Raw genomic sequence first — 14,792 nt, 5'->3', positions numbered from 1 at the left:
TTCACTACCGGCGATCAGAGTCACTACAGGCGATCAGCGTCACTACTGGCAATCAGCGTCACTACTGGCGATCAGTGTCACTACAGCGTCACTACTGGAGATCAGCGTCACTACAACTAGCGATCTGCGTCACAACTGGCGGTCAGCGTCACTACCGGCGATCAGCTTCACTAGCGGCGATCAGCGACACTACCGGCGATCAGCGTCACTGCAAAGATCAGCGCCACTACCGGCGATCAGCTTCACTAATGGTGATCAGTGTCACTACCGACGATCAGCATCACTACCGGTGATCAGTGTCAATGCCAGTGATCAGCGTCACTGCCGGCGATCAGCGTCACTACCGGCGATTAGCTTCACTGCCGGCGATCAGCGTCACTACCGGCGATCAGCGTCAATTCCGGCGATCAGCGTCATTACTGGTGATCAGCGTCACTACCGACGATCAGTGTCACTACCGACGATCAGCGTCACTACTGGTGATCAGCTTCACTACCGGCGATCAGTGTTACTACCGGCGATCAATTTCACTACCGGCGATCAGAGTCACTACAGGCGATCAGCGTCACTACTGGCAATCAGCGTCACTACCGGCGATCAGCGTCACTACCACCGATCAGTGTCAATACCGGCGATCAGCGTCATTACTGGTGATCAGCTTCACTACCGGCGATCAGCGTCACTACCGGCGATCAGCGTCACTACCGGCGATCGGCATCACTACCGGCGATCAGCGTCACTACCGGCGATCAGCGTCACTACCGCTGATCAGTGTCAATACCAGTGATTAGCGTCACTGCCGGCGATCGCGTCACTACCGGCGATCAGCATCACTACCGGCGATCAGCGTCACTACCACCGATCAGTGTCAATACCAGCGATCGGCGTCATTACTGGTGATCAGCGTCACTACCGGCGATCAGCGTCACTACAGGCGATCAGCGTCACTACCAATGATCAGTGTCACTGCCGGCGATCAGTGTCCCTACCAACGATCAGCTTCACTACCGGCGATCAGCGTCACTACCGGCGATCGGCGTCACTACCGGCGATCAGCTTCACTACCGCTGATCAGTGTCAATACCAGTGATCAGCGTCACTGCCGGCGATCAGTGTCAGTACCGGCGATCAGCGTCACTACCGGCGTTTAGCGTCACTGCCGGCGATCAGTGTCAATACCGGCGAGCAGCGTCATTACTGGTGATCAGCGTCACTACCGGCGATCAGCGTCACTACCGGCGATTAGCGTCACTACCAACGATCAGCGTCACTACCAATGATCAGTGTCACTGCCGGCGATCAGTGACCCTACCAACGATCAGCATCACTACCGGCGATCAGCATCACTATCGGCGATCGGCATCACTACTGGCGATCGGCGTCACTACCGGCGATCAGCGTCACTACCTGCAATCAGCGTCACTACCGACAATCAGCATCACTACCGGCGATCAGCGTCACTATCAACGATCAGTGTCACTATCGGCGATCAGCATGACTACCGGCGATCAGTGTCACTATTGGCGATCAGTGTCACTGCCGGCGATCAGCGTCACTACCTGCAATCAGCGTCACTACCGACAATCAGCATCACTACCGGCGATCAGCGTCACTATCAACGATCAGTGTCACTATCGGCGATCAGCATGACTACCGGCGATCAGTGTCACTATTGGCGATCAGTGTCACTACCGGCAATCAGCGTCACTACTGGCGATCAACTTCGCTACCGGCGATCAGCGTCACTACCGGCGATCAATTTCACTACCGGCGATCAGCGTCACTACTGGCGATCAGCGTCACTACTGGCGATCAGCGTCACTACCGGCGATCAGCGTCACTACTGGTGATCAGCGTCACTACCGGCGATCAGCATCACTACCGGCGATCAGCATCACTATCAGCGATACTACTGACGATCAGTGTCACTACCGACGATCAGCGTCACTACCGGCGATCAGCGTCACTACCGGCGATCAGCGTCACTACCGGCGATCAGCGCCACTACTGGCGATCAATGTCACTACCAGCGATCAGCGTCACTACTGGCGATCAATGTCACTACCAGCGATCAGCGTCACTACCGGTGATCAGTGTCACTACCGGTGATCAGTGTCACTACCGATGCTCAGTGTCACTACCAGCGATCAGTGTCACTACCGACAATCAGTGTCACCTCCGGCGATCATCGTCACTACCGGCGATCAGTGTCAAGACCGGCGATCAGCGTCACTACCGGCGATCATTGTCACTACCAGCGATCAGTGTCACTACTGGCGATCAGTGTCACTACCGGCGATCATTGTCACTACCGGCGATCAAAGTCACTCGATCAGCGTAACTATCGGCGATCAGCGACACTCGATCAATGACACTACCAGCAATCAGTGTCACTATCGTCAATCAGCGTCACTCGATCAGTGTCACTACCAGCGATCACCGACAATAATAGTGATCAGTTTCACTACCGATGATCAATGTCACTACTGGTGATCAGTGTTACGACCAACGATCAGCGTCACTCGATCAGCGTCACTACCAGCGATCAATGTCACTCTATCAATGTTACTACGTGCAATCAGTGTCACTACCGGCGATCAGTGTCAGTACCGGCGATCAGTGTCTCTACATGCGATCAGTGTCACTACCGGCAATCAGTGTCACCACTGGCGATCAGTGTCACTACCGTGATGAGTGTCACTACCAGCGATCAGTGTCAGTATCAGCAATCAGTGTAACTAAAAGCGATCAGTTTTATTACAAGTGCTCAGTGTCACTACCGGCAATCAGTGTCACTCGATCACTGTCACTACCGGTGATCAGTGTCACTCGATCAGCGTCACTACCGGCGATCAGCGTCACTACCGGTGAACGGCGTCACTACCGGTGATCAGCGTCACGACTGGCGATCAGCATCACTACCGGCGATCAGCGTCACTACCGACGATCAGCATAATTACTGGCGATCAGTGTCACTACCAGCGATCAGCGTCACTACCGGCGATCAGTGTCACTACTGGCGATCAATGTCACTACTGCCGATCAGAGTCACTACCGACGATCAGTGTCACTACTGGCGATCAGAGTCACTACCTACGATCAGTGTCACTACAGGCGATCAACCTCACTACCGGCGATCAGCGTCAGTACCGGCGATCAGCGTCACTGCCGGCAATTAGCGTCACTGCCGGCGATCAGCGTCACTACCGGCGATCAGCGTCAATACCGGCGATCAGCGTCACTACCACCGATCAGTGTCAATACCGGCGATCAGCGTCATTACTGGTGATCAGCGTCACTACCGGCGATCAGCGTCACTACCGGCGATCAGCGTCATTACCAACGATCAGCGTCACTACCGGCGATCAGCGTCACTGCCGGTGATCAGTGTCCCTACCAATGATCAGCATCACTGCCGGCGATCAGCGTCACTACCGGCGATCAGCGTCAATACCGGCGATCAACGTCACTACCACCGATCAGTGTCAATACCGGCGATCAGCGTCATTACTGGTGATCAGCGTCACTACCGGCGATCAGCGTCACTACCGGCGATCAGCGTCATTACCAACGATCAGTGTCACTACCAATGATCAGTGTCACTGCCGGTGATCAGTGTCCCTACCAACGATCAGCATCACTACCGGCGATCGGCATCACTACCGGCGATCGGCGTCACTACCGGCGATCAGCGTCACTACCAAAGATCAGCGCAACTACCGGCGATCAGTGTCACTGCCGGCGATCAGTATCATTACCGATAATCAGTGTCACTACCGGCGATCAGCGTTCCTACCAGCGATCAGCGTCACTACCGGCGATCAGCTTCACTACCGGCGATCAGAGTCACTACCGGTGATCAGCGTCACTACCGGCGATCAGCGTCACTACCGGCGATCAGCTTCACTACTGGCGATCAGCGTCTCTACCGGCGATCAGCGTCACTAATGACGATCAGTGTCTTTACTGGTGATAGGCGTCACTACCGGCGATGAGCGTCACTACTGGCGATCAGCATCACTACCAGCGACCAGCGTCACTACCGCCGATCAGCGTCACTACCGGAGATCAGCGTCACTACCGGCGATCAGTGTCACTGCTGGCGATCAGTGTCACTACTGGCGATCAATGTCACTACTGCCGATCAGAGTCACTACCGACGATCAGTGTCACTACTGGCGATCAGTGTCATTACTGTCGATCAATGTCAGTACCGGCGATCAGAGTCACTACCGACGATCAGTGTCACTACGGTCGATCAATCTCACTACCGGCGATCAGCGTCACTACCGATCATCAGCGTCAGTACCGGCGATCAGCGTCACTACCGGCGATCAGCGTCACTACCACCGATCAGTGTCACTACCGGCGATCAGCGTCATTACTGGTGATCAACGTCACTACCGGCGATCAGCGTCACTACCGGCGATCAGCGTCACTACCAATGATCAGTGTCACTGCCGGCGATCAGTGTCCCTACCAACGATCAGCATCACTACCGGCAATCGGCATCACTACCGGCGATCGGCGTCACTACCGAAGATCAGCGCAACTACCGCCGATCAGTGTCACTGCGGTCGATCAATCTCACTACCGATCATCAGCGTCAGTACCGGCGATCAGCGTCACTACCGGCGATCAGCGTCACTACCGGCGATCAGCGTCACTACCACCGATCAGTGTCACTACCGGCGATCAGCGTCACTACCGGCGATCAGCGTCACTACCGGCGATCAGCGTCACTACCACCGATCAGTGTCACTACCGGCGATCAGCGTCATTACTGGTGATCAACGTCACTACCGGCGATCAGCGTCACTACCGGCGATCAGCGTCACTACCAATGATCAGTGTCACTGCCGGCGATCAGTGTCCCTACCAACGATCAGCATCACTACCGGCAATCAGCGTCACTACCGGCGATCGGCATCACTACCGGCGATCGGCGTCACTACCGAAGATCAGCGCAACTACCGCCGATCAGTGTCACTGCCGGCGATCAGTATCATTACCGATAATCAGTGTCACTACCGGCGATCAGCGTTCCTACCGGTGATCAGCGTCACTACCGGCGATCAGCGTCACTACCGGCGATCAGCTTCACTACTGGCGATCAGCGTCTCTACCGGCGATCAGCGTCACTAATGACGATCAGTGTCTTTACTGGTGATAGGCGTCACTACCGGCGATGAGCGTCACTACTGGCGATCAGCATCACTACTGGCGACCAGCGTCACTACCGCCGATCAGCCTCACTACTGACGATCAGTGTCACTACCGACGATCAGTTTCACTACCGACGATCACCGTCACTACCGGCGATCAGCGTCACTACCGGAGATCAGCGTCACTACCGGCGATCAGTGTCACTGCTGGCGATCAGTGTCACTACTGGCGATCAATGTCACTACTGGCGATCAGAGTCACTACCGACGATCAGTGTCACTACTGGCGATCAGTGTCATTACTGTCGATCAATGTCAGTACCGGCGATCAGAGTCACTACCGACGATCAGTGTCACTACGGTCGATCAATCTCACTACCGGCGATCAGCGTCACTACCGATCATCAGCGTCAGTACCGGCGATCAGCGTCACTACCGGCGATCAGCGTCACTACCGGCGATCAGCGTCACTACCACCGATCAGTGTCACTACCGGCGATCAGCGTCATTACTGGTGATCAACGTCACTACCGGCGATCAGCGTCACTACCGGCGATCAGCGTCACTACCAATGATCAGTGTCACTGCCGGCGATCAGTGTCCCTACCAACGATCAGCATCACTACCGGCAATCAGCGTCACTACCGGCGATCGGCATCACTACCGGCGATCGGCGTCACTACCGAAGATCAGCGCAACTACCGCCGATCAGTGTCACTGCCGGCGATCAGTATCATTACCGATAATCAGTGTCACTACCGGCGATCAGCGTTCCTACCGGCGATCAGCGTCACTACCGGCGATCAGCTTCACTACCGGCGATCAGAGTCACTACCGGTGATCAGTGTCACTACCAGCGATCAGCGTCACTACCGGCGATCAGCTTCACTAGTGGCGATCAGCGACACTACCGGCGATCAGCGTCACTACTGACGATCAGTGTCTTTACTGGTGATAGGCGTCACTACTGACGATCAGCGTCACTACCGGCGATGAGCGTCACTACCGGCGATCAGTGTCACTACCGGCGATCAGCGTCACTACCGGCGATCAGCTTCACTACCGGCGATCAGTGTCACTTCCGGCGATCAGCGTCACTACCGGCGATCAGCTTCACTACCGGCGATCAGTGTCACTACCGGTGATCAACGTCACTACCGGCGATCAGAATCACTACTGGCGATCAGTGTCACTACCGGCGATCAGCGTCACTGCTGGCGATCAGCTTCACTACCGACGATCAGTGTCAATTCCGGCGATCAGCGTCACTACCGGCGATCAGCTTCACTACCGGCGATCAGTGTCACTACCGGCGATCAGCGTCACTACCGGCGATCAGAATCACTACTGGCGATCAGTGTCACTACCGGCGATCAGCGTCACTACCGGCGATCAGCTTCACTACCGGCGATCAGTGTCACATCCGGCGATCAGCGTCACTACCGGCGATCAGCTTCACTACCGGCGATCAGCGTCACTACCGGCGATCAGTGTCACTACCGGCGATCAGCGTCACTACCGGCGATCAGCTTCACTACCGGCGATCAGAGTCACTACCGGCGATCAGCGTCACTACCGGCGATCAGCTTCACTACCGGCGATCAGCGTCCCTACCGGCGATCAGCGTCACTACCGGCGATCAGCGTCACTACCGGCGATGAGTGTCACTACCGGCGATTAGCGTCACTGCCGGCGATCAGCGTCACTACCGGCGATCAGCGTCACTACCGGTGATCAGCGTCACTACCGGCGATCAGCGTCACTACCGACGATCAGCGTCACTACTGGCGATCAGCGCCACTACCGGCGTTCAGCGTCACTACCGGCGATCAGCGTCACTACTGACGATCAGTGTCTTTACTGGCGATAGGCGTCACTACTGAGGATCAGTGTCACTACCGGCGATCAGAGTCACTACCGGCGATCAGCGTCACTACCGGCGATCAGCGTCACTACCGGCGATCAGCTTCACTACTAGCGATCAGCGTCAGTACCGGCGATCTGCGTCACTACTGACGATCAGTGTCTTTACTGGTGATAGGCGTCACTACTGACGATCAGCGTCACGACCGGCGATGAGCGTCACTACTGGCGATCAGCATCACTACCGGCGACCAGCGTCACTACCGCCGATCAGCCTCACTACTGACGATCAGTGTCACTACCGACGATCAGTGTCACTACCGACGATCAGTGTCACTACCGACGATCACCGTCACTACCGGCGATCAGCTTCACTACCGGCGATCAGCGTCACTACCGGCAATCAGCGTCACTACTGACGATCAGTGTCTTTACTGGTGATAGGCGTCACTACTGACGATCAGCGTCACTACCGGCGATGAGCGTCACTACTGGCGATGAGTGTCACTACCGGCGATCAGCTTCACTACCGGCGATCAGTTTCACTTCCGGCGATCAGCGTCACTACCGGCGATCAGCTTCACTACCGCCGATCAGTGTCATTACCGGCGATCAGCATCACTACCGGCGATCAGTGTCACTTCCGGCGATCAGCGTCACTTCCGGCGATCAACTTCGCTACCGGCGATCAGTGTCACTACCGGCGATCAGCGTCACTACCGGCGATCAGAATCACTACTGGCGATCAGTGTCACTACCGGCGATCAGCGTCACTACCGGCGATCAGCGTCACTACCGGCGATCAGCTTCACTACCGGCGATCAGTGTCACTTCCGGCGATCAGCTTCACTACCGGCGATCAGTGTCACTACCGGCGATCAGCGTCACTACCGGCGATCAGAATCACTACTGGCGATCAGTGTCACTACCGGCGATCAGCGTCACTACCGGTGATCAGCTTCACTACTGGCGATCAGCTTCACTACCGGCGATCAGTGTCACTACCGGCGATCAGCGTCACTACCGGCGATCAGAATCACTACCGGTGATCAGTGTCACTACCAGCGATCAGCGTCACTACCGGCGATCAGCGTCACTACCGGCGATCAGCTTCACTAGTGGCGATCAGCGTCACTACCGGCGATCAGCGTCACTACTGACGATCAGTGTCTTTACTGGTGATAGGCGTCACTACTGACGATCAGCGTCACTACCGGCGATGAGCGTCACTACCGGCGATCAGTGTCACTACCGGCGATCAGCGTCACTACCGGCGATCAGCTTCACTACCGGCGATCAGTGTCACTTCCGGCGATCAGCGTCACTACCGGCGATCAGCTTCACTACCGGCGATCAGTGTCACTACCGGTGATCAACGTCACTACCGGCGATCAGAATCACTACTGGCGATCAGTGTCACTACCGGCGATCAGCGTCACTGCTGGCGATCAGCTTCACTACCGACGATCAGTGTCAATTCCGGCGATCAGCGTCACTACCGGCGATCAGCTTCACTACCGGCGATCAGTGTCACTACCGGCGATCAGCGTCACTACCGGCGATCAGAATCACTACTGGCGATCAGTGTCACTACCGGCGATCAGCGTCACTACCGGCGATCAGCTTCACTACCGGCGATCAGTGTCACATCCGGCGATCAGCGTCACTACCGGCGATCAGCTTCACTACCGGCGATCAGTGTCACTACCGGCGATCAGCGTCACTACCGGCGATCAGAATCACTACTGGCGATCAGTGTCACTACCGGCGATCAGCGTCACTACCGGCGATCAGCTTCACTACCGGCGATCAGTGTCACTACCGGCGATCAGCGTCACTACCGGCGATCAGCTTCACTACCGGCGATCAGTGTCACATCCGGCGATCAGCGTCACTACCGGCGATCAGCTTCACTACCGGCGATCAGCGTCACTACCGGCGATCAGTGTCACTACCGGCGATCAGCGTCACTACCGGCGATCAGCTTCACTACCGGCGATCAGAGTCACTACCGGCGATCAGTGTCACTACCGGCGATCAGCGTCACTACCGGCGATCAGCTTCACTACCGGCGATCAGCGTCCCTACCGGCGATCAGCGTCACTACCGGCGATCAGCGTCACTACCGGCGATTAGTGTCACTTCCGGCGATGAGTGTCACTACCGGCGATTAGCGTCACTGCCGGCGATCAGCGTCACTACCGGTGATCAGCGTCACTACCGGCGATCAGCGTCACTACCGACGATCAGCGTCACTACTGGCGATCAGCGCCACTACCGGCGTTCAGCGTCACTACCGGCGATCAGCGTCACTACTGACGATCAGTGTCTTTACTGGTGATAGGCGTCACTACTGAGGATCAGTGTCACTACCGGCGATCAGAGTCACTACCGGCGATCAGCGTCACTACCGGCGATCAGCGTCACTACCGGCGATCAGCTTCACTACTAGCGATCAGCGTCAGTACCGGCGATCTGCGTCACTACTGACGATCAGTGTCTTTACTGGTGATAGGCGTCACTACTGACGATCAGCGTCACGACCGGCGATGAGCGTCACTACTGGCGATCAGCATCACTACCGGCGACCAGCGTCACTACCGCCGATCAGCCTCACTACTGACGATCAGTGTCACTACCGACGATCAGTGTCACTACCGACGATCAGTGTCACTACCAACGATCACCGTCACTACCGGCGATCAGCGTCACTACCGGCGATCAGCGTCACTACCGGCGATCAGCGTCACTACTGACGATCAGTGTCTTTACTGGTGATAGGCGTCACTACTGGCAATCAGCGTCACTACCGGCGATCAGCGTCACTACCACCGATCAGTGTCAATACCGGCGATCAGCGTCATTACCAACGATCAGTGTCACTACCAATGATCAGTGTCACTGCCGGTGATCAGTGTCCCTACCAACGATCAGCATCACTACCGGCGATCGGCATCACTACCGGCGATCGGCGTCACTACCGGCGATCAGCGTCACTACCAAAGATCAGCGCAACTACCGGCGATCAGTGTCACTGCCGGCGATCAGTATCATTACCGATAATCAGTGTCACTACCGGCGATCAGCGTTCCTACCAGCGATCAGCGTCACTACCGGCGATCAGCTTCACTACCGGCGATCAGAGTCACTACCGGTGATCAGCGTCACTACCGGCGATCAGCGTCACTACCGGCGATCAGCTTCACTACTGGCGATCAGCGTCTCTACCGGCGATCAGCGTCACTAATGACGATCAGTGTCTTTACTGGTGATAGGCGTCACTACCGGCGATGAGCGTCACTACTGGCGATCAGCATCACTACCGGCGACCAGCGTCACTACCGCCGATCAGCGTCACTACCGGAGATCAGCGTCACTACCGGCGATCAGTGTCACTGCTGGCGATCAGTGTCACTACTGGCGATCAATGTCACTACTGCCGATCAGAGTCACTACCGACGATCAGTGTCACTACTGGCGATCAGTGTCATTACTGTCGATCAATGTCAGTACCGGCGATCAGAGTCACTACCGACGATCAGTGTCACTACGGTCGATCAATCTCACTACCGGCGATCAGCGTCACTACCGATCATCAGCGTCAGTACCGGCGATCAGCGTCACTACCGGCGATCAGCGTCACTACCACCGATCAGTGTCACTACCGGCGATCAGCGTCATTACTGGTGATCAACGTCACTACCGGCGATCAGCGTCACTACCGGCGATCAGCGTCACTACCAATGATCAGTGTCACTGCCGGCGATCAGTGTCCCTACCAACGATCAGCATCACTACCGGCAATCAGCGTCACTACCGGCGATCGGCATCACTACCGGCGATCGGCGTCACTACCGAAGATCAGCGCAACTACCGCCGATCAGTGTCACTGCCGGCGATCAGTATCATTACCGATAATCAGTGTCACTACCGGCGATCAGCGTTCCTACCGGCGATCAGCGTCACTACCGGCGATCAGCTTCACTACCGGCGATCAGAATCACTACCGGCGATCAGCGTCACTACCGGCGATCAGCTTCACTACTAGCGATCAGCGTCAGTACCGGCGATCTGCGTCACTACTGACGATCAGTGTCTTTACTGGTGATAGGCGTCACTACTGACGATCAGCGTCACGACCGGCGATGAGCGTCACTACTGGCGATCAGCATCACTACCGGCGACCAGCGTCACTACCGCCGATCAGCCTCACTACTGACGATCAGTGTCACTACCGACGATCAGTGTCACTACCGACGATCAGTGTCACTACCGACGATCACCGTCACTACCGGCGATCAGCTTCACTACCGGCGATCAGCGTCACTACCGGCGATCAGCGTCACTACTGACGATCAGTGTCTTTACTGGTGATAGGCGTCACTACTGACGATCAGCGTCACTACCGGCGATGAGCGTCACTACTGGCGATCAGTGTCACTACCGGCGATCAGCTTCACTACCGGCGATCAGTTTCACTTCCGGCGATCAGCGTCACTACCGGCGATCAGCTTCACTACCGCCGATCAGTGTCATTACCGGCGATCAGCGTCACTACCGGCGATCAGTGTCACTTCCGGCGATCAGCGTCACTTCCGGCGATCAACTTCGCTACCGGCGATCAGTGTCACTACCGGCGATCAGCGTCACTACCGGCGATCAGAATCACTACTGGCGATCAGTGTCACTACCGGCGATCAGCGTCACTACCGGCGATCAGCTTCACTACCGGCGATCAGTGTCACTTCCGGCGATCAGCTTCACTACCGGCGATCAGTGTCACTACCGGCGATCAGCGTCACTACCGGCGATCAGAATCACTACTGGCGATCAGTGTCACTACCGGCGATCAGCGTCACTACCGGTGATCAGCTTCACTACTGGCGATCAGTGTCACTTCCGGCGATCAGCGTCACTACCGGCGATCAGAATCACTACCGGTGATCAGTGTCACTACCAGCGATCAGCGTCACTACCGGCGATCAGCGTCACTACCGGCGATCAGCTTCACTAGTGGCGATCAGCGTCACTACCGGCGATCAGCGTCACTACTGACGATCAGTGTCTTTACTGGTGATAGGCGTCACTACTGACGATCAGCGTCACTACCGGCGATGAGCGTCACTACCGGCGATCAGTGTCACTACCGGCGATCAGCGTCACTACCGGCGATCAGCTTCACTACCGGCGATCAGTGTCACTTCCGGCGATCAGCGTCACTACCGGCGATCAGCTTCACTACCGGCGATCAGTGTCACTACCGGTGATCAACGTCACTACCGGCGATCAGAATCACTACTGGCGATCAGTGTCACTACCGGCGATCAGCGTCACTGCTGGCGATCAGCTTCACTACCGACGATCAGTGTCAATTCCGGCGATCAGCGTCACTACCAGCGATCAGCTTCACTACCGGCGATCAGTGTCACTACCGGCGATCAGCGTCACTACCGGCGATCAGAATCACTACTGGCGATCAGTGTCACTACCGGCGATCAGCGTCACTACCGGCGATCAGCTTCACTACCGGCGATCAGTGTCACATCCGGCGATCAGCGTCACTACTGGCGATCAGCTTCACTACCGGCGATCAGTGTCACTACCGGCGATCAGCGTCACTACCGGCGATCAGAATCACTACTGGCGATCAGTGTCACTACCGGCGATCAGCGTCACTACCGGCGATCAGCTTCACTACCGGCGATCAGTGTCACATCCGGCGATCAGCGTCACTACCGGCGATCAGCTTCACTACCGGCGATCAGCGTCACTACCGGCGATCAGTGTCACTACCGGCGATCAGCGTCACTACCGGCGATCAGCTTCACTACCGGCGATCAGAGTCACTACCGGCGATCAGTGTCACTACCGGCGATCAGCGTCACTACCGGCGATCAGCTTCACTACCGGCGATCAGCGTCCCTACCGGCGATCAGCGTCACTACCGGCGATCAGCGTCACTACCGGCGATCAGCTTCACTACTAGCGATCAGCGTCAGTACCGGCGATCTGCGTCACTACTGACGATCAGTGTCTTTACTGGTGATAGGCGTCACTACTGACGATCAGCGTCACGACCGGCGATGAGCGTCACTACTGGCGATCAGCATCACTACCGGCGACCAGCGTCACTAACGCCGATCAGCCTCACTACTGACGATCAGTGTCACTACCGACGATCAGTGTCACTACCGACGATCAGTGTCACTACCGACGATCACCGTCACTACCGGCGATCAGCTTCACTACCGGCGATCAGCGTCACTACCGGCGATCAGCGTCACTACTGACGATCAGTGTCTTTACTGGTGATAGGCGTCACTACTGGCAATCAGCGTCACTACCGGCGATCAGCGTCACTACCACCGATCAGTGTCAATACCGGCGATCAGCGTCATTACCGGCGATCAGCGTCACTACCGGCGATCAGCGTCACTACCGGCGATCGGCATCACTACTGGCGATCAGCGTCACTACCGGCGATCAGCTTCACTACCGCTGATCAGTGTCAATACCAGTGATTAGCGTCACTGCCGGCGATCGCCTCACTACCGGCGATCAGCATCACTACCGGCGATCAGCGTCACTACCACCGATCAGTGTCAATAGCGGCGATCGGCGTCATTACTGGTGATCAGCATCACTACCGGCGATCAGCGTCACTACCGGCGATCAGCGTCACTACCAATGATCAGTGTCACTGCCGGCGATCAGTGTCCCTACCAACGATCAGCTTCACTACCGGCGATCAGCGTCACTACCGGCGATCGGCGTCACTACCGGCGATCAGCTTCACTACCGCTGATCAGTGTCAATACCAGTGATCAGCGTCACTGCCGGCGATCAGCGTCAGTACCGGCGATCAGCGTCACTACCGGCGATTAGCGTCACTGCCGGCGATCAGTGTCAATACCGGCGAGCAGCGTCACTACCGACGATCAGTGTCACTTCCGGCGATCAGCGTCACTACCGGCGATCAGAATCACTACTGGCGATCAGTGTCACTACCGGCGATCAGCGTCACTACCGGCGATCAGCTTCACTACCGGCGATCAGCGTCACTACCGGCGATCAGCTTCACTACCGATGATCAGTGTCAATACGAGTGATCAGCGCCACTACCGGCGATCAGTGTCCCTACCGGCGATCAGCATCACTGATGGCGATCAGTGTCACTACCGACGATCTGTGTCTCTACTGACGATCAGTGTCACTACCGACGAACAGCATCACTACTGGTGATCAGCTTCATTACTGGCGATCAATTTCACTACCGGCGATCAGAGTCACTACAGGCGATCAGCGTCACTACTGGCAATCAGCGTCACTACTGGCGATCAGTGTCACTACAGCGTCACTACTGGAGATCAGCGTCACTACAACTAGCGATCTGCGTCACAACTGGCGGTCAGCGTCACTACCGGCGATCAGCTTCACTAGCGGCGATCAGCGACACTACCGGCGATCAGCGTCACTGCAAAGATCAGCGCCACTACCGGCGATCAGCTTCACTACTGGCGATCAGTGTCACTACCGACGATCAGCATCACTACCGGTGATCAGTGTCAATGCCAGTGATCAGCGTCACTGCCGGTGATCAGCGTCACTACCGGCGATTAGCTTCACTGCCGGCGATCAGCGTCACTACCGGCGATCAGCGTCAATTCCGGCGATCAGCGTCATTACTGGTGATCAGCGTCACTACCGACGATCAGTGTCACTACCGACGATCAGTGTCACTACCGACGATCAGCGTCACTACTG

The sequence above is a fragment of the Somniosus microcephalus genome, chromosome 13, assembly GCF_052327205.1.
Source record: "Somniosus microcephalus isolate GS21.2 chromosome 13, FLI_Smic_1.0, whole genome shotgun sequence".
Lineage (NCBI taxonomy): Eukaryota > Metazoa > Chordata > Chondrichthyes > Squaliformes > Somniosidae > Somniosus > Somniosus microcephalus.
This window is presented reverse-complemented; position numbering follows the sequence as displayed.